The following is a 7,636-nucleotide window of genomic DNA, read 5'->3' as shown; positions in this document are numbered from 1 at the left end:
GGGCAAGACTCTCCATCCTCACAGAACTCCACCAGTCTTGTGTAAACTTTAAATTAATATATATATATGGGTATGCACATAAAAACATAAATACAAATGTATATGGTGAATACAAACACCTTTCTATCTTGTAATGCACCTTTAAATTGTAATAGTTACCCAAGCAGAAAGAAAATGTCACTAGCACTGTTGTTGATTCATGTTTTCTCTCACCTCTCACTAACATGAATGGTTGAAGGAGTGGGCCAATGATTCTTAGACCCATGTTCCAAATCTCAAAACATTCTGAAGAGTAGCACTTTCACCATCTTTGGCATCAGAGATTTATACTTTCAAGCTCAAAGAAATAAATTTTAACTGCAGTATCTTGCCCTTAGGGTGCATAATTGATCAAATGAAGATTAAGTTAGTGCTTTACAAAAGTATGTTGTAATTTAGAGCCAAAATGCCAAACAGAATTTCTTATGGCTGAAATTAAGTCTTTTTTTTGTTGTACTGACGGTAAATTGTTCATATTTTTCTTAAGGATTCAAGCTATGAACAAGGCTATTTTCAGTACAGGTAATAAAACTCATCCCAAAATTTAAACTAATTGTTACTTAATACTTAGCAAGCTCACCATGAGATGCAGAAAGATTGCAACTATTTAATCTACAAAATAGTAAACTATAGATAAAGATAAGAAGTGCTTTGAATTGTTCTTTAGATGCCTAGGCTTTCTCATTGTCAAATACCATTAAAAAGGCAACAACTCCCAGATGAATCATTAGAGAAATTTGGTAACAGTAATAAAACCCCTAATATTCAGGAAGGAAAAGAGAGATCCAATTCAAAATCTCATGAAAGGTTCAAACCCAAAGGTTCAAAGAGTGTGAATTCAAAGTGAAAGTGGTTCAGAAGAAGATCAACAGAGAGTTTGCAATAAAAAAGTGTACACAACAAAAGTTTTGGCTTCTACTCAAATATAGTAGCATAAAGGGCTGAGAGATAAACCTGATTGATTTCTTCATGTATTTTAGGGGAGCAAAGAGAGAAGAGCAGGAAGGTGAAGGTCTAAAGAATAAGGTGAAGGTTTTCTTACAAGCAAATACAAATGTATTGATTATTAATACCTTTAGGCTGGAATTAAAAGGTTTATGAACATCCAAATGATGAGTTTATAAAAACGCACCTTCTAATATGGCCAAGGACAGAAAAAAAAAAATCTTACCAGTTTTAATCTAGACCCTGAGAAAGTAATCAACAATTTTAATGTTGTCATCCTTCATTTCTCAGGGTCGGGACTAGACAGTGAAGGCCAAATCTTCTGGGCCTGTAAATCCTAAAAGTAGCCTTTCTTTTTTCTGCACTACTCCTCCTCAAACTTCTGGCACACAAGGGTTCAAAACAAACCTTCAATTTTAGGGCAATCTTTGTAACACTTCATGTTCCTTGTCCAAGTGTGGTTTCCCTTCCCAGGGAAATATTTTCAGAGAGAATGTTTGCATCAAGTTTCACTTGAAGCCAGCTCAGAGGAGGTGCATGGTGGCTGGAACACAGGCTTGCCTTACACTAACTCTCAACTAGATAGAAACCTAGCAGGCTTCCCATTAGAACATGTAACCCCATGGAGGAAACACTCCAGATCAGGCTGTTCCTGAAGGACTGCACCCAGTGGAAGAGTGACCCACATTGTAGCTGTTTATGGAGAACTGCTGTCTGTGGGATGGATTCAGGCTGGAGAAGTTCACTAAGAACTGCTCTCAGGGGAGGGAATCCCGTTGAAACAGAGGAAAGACTCTTTCCCCAGAGCAGCAACAGAAACAATGTGTGATGAACTGACCATAACCCCCACTGCCTTCTGCCTGCACTGGTGCCAGGGAGAAGGTAGAGCTGGGAAGGAGAGAGGAGTTGGGGAAAGATTTTTTAAAGGTCTGTTTTCATTTCTCATTATCCTGTTCTGATCTTGTAAGCAGTAAATTCAGTTAGTATCTCAAATTCAAGCCTCTTTGGCCCACGACAATATTTGGAGAGTGATCTCTCCCAGTTCTTACCTCAACCCATGAACTCTTTGTTATATCCTCTCTCCCCTGTCCAGCTGTTGAGGAGACTGACAGAGAGGCTTTGGTGGCTGCCTGGCATTCAGTCAGGGTCACCCCACTATGCTACTCTAAAGAAAAGGAACATAACTGCTGTGAAATGTTACGCAATCCATGCAAATGCTGTGTCTGGAAAGGAAGAAGCAAGAAGTCAATGAAACTGAAATTAAAAGGCATACAGCTCCAGACTCCACTGAAATTAAATTGCTTCTTTTGGATTCGTTATTTCATCTGCAACAGCCCTTAGAACCAGTGATCTGCCATTTTCTTCCAGATTTAAGCAGCAGCCACCACGAAAAGAGGGCTCTAACTCTAGTCTTATGTTCCAGCATGAAACCGTTTGGATTAACCAAAGTCAGCTTTGAAGAGAAGAAACCTCCAGAAAGAAAGGAATTGCTGCAGCTCCTATTATCACAATTTCTGTTCATCTTGTGTTTTCATACATCACAGATTTCCATGAGCAGAAAGGGTACAAGTTTTCTTCCCCAACACCTTCATTTTTAGACACTTTGGGCAGGAAAGCATCTGAGAGAATATGGTCACCACAAGAATACCTTCTCATGTAAAAGAAGTTGGTGGGACATTGCTGGAAACATGACTAGATTGCGTATGTATTTAAAAATATTTGCTACCTCAATAATACATCCTGGAAAATTTCAGAGTAATTCAGTTGGAAAGAAAGATGAAAGGATCATATACAGAGATATGGATGTCCATGGACACAGTAAAGTTTAAACACTTCCATATTTTGCCAGACTTGCCCAATTGCAGATGAAAACTAGGGTGACATTATCTTGCTTTAAAAGTGCACAGCCAAGATTTGAACAGAAAGACAGCCTCTGGCTTGCTTGAGTTGGTGCTTATTCCAATTATTTTTGAAGTCATTGCAAACCTTTCTATTGACATGAACAGACGAATCAGACTGTTTATCACTTAAGTGAATCAGAGATTAAAACAATAGTACTTTGATGGAATCTTGGGTGGGGTCAGATGTTATAAACTCCACGAAGGTCTGTCACTTCTGAGGGGCCAGCCTTCACGGAAAAGTGGCTTAATAATAGTGAGACAGCTCTTTAAGTGTGTTTTGTAAAGCAAAGGTTTTGATAAAAACAAAATAACAAACGATAAAGAAGTGAAAGCTGAGCACAGGTGTCAGAGAAGCCTCTGACACCTTGCTAAGACACCTTAAAAAGCACTTGAGCTCCCTCATACACCTTTATAAATACTTAATGTTTTAGGAGGGACAACTTGGCCTGCTGCCAATAGAAGCTGCTACAGATGTTGAGAAACATTTCTGAAGCCCAGCCAGTGCTCCTGTGCTGGCACTGGGCCAGTTACAATGAGAGGGCTATGGAAAATTCCATTTTAGCTTCCTTACGTGTTCAAAGGTAAACCAAAACTTTTTCCTTAAATAGAATAATTTGCTTGGGTGCAGAAATGCACTGCAACAGTACTTGCATAATTTTTATGACAACCTTTTAAAAATTAGTCCATTCTTGACAGCAGAACATTAATGTACTGCTGGGGTAGGATCATTTCTGTCTGAGAAGTGGCTGGGCTGGTTTCGTTACATATACTTGAACTGATTCCTTCAGTGGTTACCTATAAGTTCATCAGAGACAAAAACTGAAGCATTACTACTTCTATAATAATTGTGCACTTGACTTAGATTTTCAGCTGAAGGTCCTTGGAAGAGACAAAAATCTGTATCATTTCATCACATCACGGGTCCCTGTAGGACAGAAGAAAAATTACAGTATCAGACATAGTCAAACATATGAAGCAAAATGTTCCAGCACCTGCTGAGAAACTGCAAACATAGTGAAAATATAAATTGGGACTTGTCAGAGTTTTTTTTCCTTGCAAAAGGACTCTAACATAACAGAAAGAACAAGATTGACTGCATGTCCTGACAGCATGTTGGGATTGTCCTACATCCTACTGTTGAGTCCATTTATGGCCACTCAACATGGTAATCATGGAGTATCTCAGAAGACAGTATTCCTGAAACCTGACATCATGATACACTCTATGCCTCAATAATAGAAATAAATAAACAAATAAATAACATTGTGATTTCAGAAAATATGTAATTGTTGATAAAGTAACAATATAATCACAGCTAAAATATATTCAAATACTAAGAAGTGCAAACAGTTAAAGTTATTACTACAATAATGTGCAAAAATGAGAAGACTCTGTTTTTTTCAGATAATTTAGCACTTCTTTACTGCTCAAAGCTTAGTTCAGTGACTATAATATCAGCTCCAAGTACTCAGCAGTTTTCATCTCTCCGCACAGTTGTGTGAGGACAAGAAAACAGAAACAAGAAACAAGCTAGAAAGCACCTGGGCAACTTTTTGTGGTGAATCATTTTTCCTTCCCAGCAAGTACAATTTCTCATATTTAAACTCTTGACCCTTTGGGCCTTATCCTCTCATTGTCCATCCTGAGAAGAATCTGGCTACACTTTCTCTCTAGGACTGTAGGACTCTAGGACTGTTAGAATGCCTTTTACCCTTTTCTTCCTTGTGTTAAGTACACCAATTTCTGCTCAGATGTCTTTTATTCCAACTTCCAAATCATCTTCAAGGTCCTCCACTGACTCAATGTTTCTCTCACACTCAAATGTTGAGATCTTTCCCTTTGTCAGTGGATTGGTGTGATTATCACGTGATTACATGCTAAAAAGACATTAAACAGTTCAGTCTTCTTAACATCATCTATTTATAGCTATCCTCTTACAATAAGTGATAGAGATTTTTTTCTGTTTTGGTTTTCCTCTTGATCCTAATATCCTTCCACACCACTTCGTGCTGCAGCCAGCGTCCCTTCCAGGTGACTCACTCTATTAGCTGTTAGTTTTTTATGAGTTTGCTTTTTTAGATTGTTGCACTCATCTTGAATGTCCATTCCACTTTAAATTGTTGACTTCAGCCAAATTATTTTCTTACTTCATTTCCTACATTTTCTTCATAACCACTAAGAATCTGTGCCCTTGACTATATGACTTTAGGGGGCTGCCATGTTGTTTTAACTATTTTCTTTCTTTCAGTCTGTTTCATAAATCATCTTACAAAACAATAAGATGAGTTAATTACAATTAATTTACCTAAAATCTCCTTGGCTTTAATAACAGTTGTTCTGCATTCCCACTATTATAATTGTGAGTAAATGAACAGATTTTGATGCACACTCTTATGCTAAAAAAATTAAGATAAAATAATGAAGTCCATTCATTTTAAATAAATAAATAAATAAAAAGCACGTTAATTTAAACACATAAGTAAAAAAGTCAAACCTGAAAGCAAGTCCTACTTACCTCACTCCCTAGTATCTTGTTTATTTACCTGAACAGGTAAGTGATAGTAAGGTGCAACCAGTGACTAAGGCAGCCTAAAAAGAGAAGGGAAATATAGAAAATGAAAATTTATTGTTCTCAATAAAAAACTGAGTTTGGGAAAATCACTTTCATTTATTTGAATTTGGCACTAAAATATCTTTAAAGTCTCAGATGTCAGAATACTTAATATCAGGCAGGCATCAAAATCACTGAGAGAATTTGAAAGGGCAAAAGAAGAGAAGGGCTAGATTATTGTGGTGGGTTGACCCCACGTGGACGCCAGGTGTCCACCAAAGTCTCTCTATCACTCCCTTCCTCAATACAGAAGGGAAGAGAAAACATAACAAAAGGTTCATGGGTTAAGATAAAGACATGGAGAGTGCACGCATCCATTACCACCATTAGCAAAACACATTTGTCCTGGGGAAGTTAGTTTAATTAAATAACAATTAGATCAGAGTAGGGTAATGAGAAATAAAACCAAATCTTAAAAACACTTTCCCCTACCCCTTCTTTCTTCTGGGGTTCAACTTTACTCCCAATTTTCTCTCCCTCTCACCCCACCGCAGGGCAGAGAAATAAGAACATGGGATGTGACCTGCTCAACCTATGCTGTCTCTGCTGCTCCTTTCTCCTCTGGGTAAAGACTCCTCACACTCTTCTCCTGCTCTTTCCTGCAGGCTGCAGTTATTCACAAACTGCCCTGGTTTAGTCACTCCCACAGAGTGAAGTCCTTCAGGATCACATGTTCTAACAGAAGTCACTCAAGTGGTCACAAGTCCTGCCAGCAAACCTGCTCCAACACAGGCTCCTCTCTCATTAAAGCCAGAGCTCCTTCAGAAGCCTGCTAATGCTGGCTTCTTACAGGGTCACAGTTTCCTCTGGGCACCCAGGTGCTCCAGGATGGGGTCCTCCTCGGGCAGGAGTTTCTTTGTTCCCCTGTGGCCCTCCAGGGGCTGCAGGGGCACAGCTGCCTCACCATGGGCTGCACCACATTCTGCAGGGAAATCTCAGCTCTGGCACTTGGAGCACCTCCTTCTACTCCATCCTCACCAACACTGCTGTCTGCAGAGCTGTTTCTTTCACATATTTCCACTCTGCTCTCTGCCTGCTGTTGCATAGGGTTTTTTCACTTTCCTAAATTTGTTATCCAAGAGGTGTTGCCACTGCGGATGAACTGTTCAGCTTTGGACGGTGGCAGGTTTATCTTGGAGCAGATTGGCATTGGCACTGCTGGATGTGTGGGAAACTTATGGCAGTTTTACACAGAACCCACCCCTGTAACACCCCTGCTACCTAAACATTGCCATGCAAAACTAACACATTTATGAAAAAAATACACTACTAATAATAAATTTCAATCATGCATTGCTATGTATATTAAAAATATCTCTGCATTACTTATAGAAACAGTCTCTGTTACTAACTGTGATGGATTCCTCCTAAAATTACTCCCTTTGTCTATTAAAAAAATTATTCTTGACTGAAGAAAACCAGGAAATCAATAGGAAATCATACCATTAAAATAGAAAAATATGAATACTTTAGAATAAAAATGAAATATTCTAATAAAAATGTATTTAAAGCATAAAACATTCAAGGTGGAAATTTAGTAAATAGAGTTACTCTATTAGAATAAGCTTGAGGTTTGGAATTAGAATGATATGAAAATACTGAACACATTAAATATGACCTTTAAGATTCAATTTCATGTGTGTGAGTGTGAGGCTAATGAAATAGCTGAAAGATCATATTTGTAAGAAATCTGCCTTCTGGTGGAAGTAATGTTAGTATAGCCAATGCTGTTAACATTCTCCACAGTCAGTGGACTCTAAGGTCTGACATGTTATTTATTTGATGAAGTGTTTTATTCTCAAGCTCCATATTTTGTATTTTGTTTGTTTTCTTTATGTCTTCCACGATTTCAAGTGAAAAAATTAAAAGGTGACTTTTTGGCTAGGCCAAAACCATACACCCAAACCTGGGGAGAATTTGGGCTGAAAGAGAAGTAGTTACCTATTATCCTACGTTGTTGGGAATGCTCTTGTTAGTATATGAACTGCACGACAGATATTAAAATAGCTATGTTTGTGTATATGAAAAGAAAATGTATTTTCTTCCATCAGTCAGTGTGTTATATGCATAATCTTTGCTCTGTAGTTTTTTAGATTTATTTCTTCTGGCTCCCAAAACCCAACACGTAATTTGCTTTACT

Source organism: Zosterops lateralis (genome assembly GCF_965231275.1).
Source record: "Zosterops lateralis genome assembly, chromosome: 4".
Taxonomy (NCBI): domain Eukaryota; kingdom Metazoa; phylum Chordata; class Aves; order Passeriformes; family Zosteropidae; genus Zosterops; species Zosterops lateralis.
Note: the sequence above shows the minus strand (reverse complement) of the source record.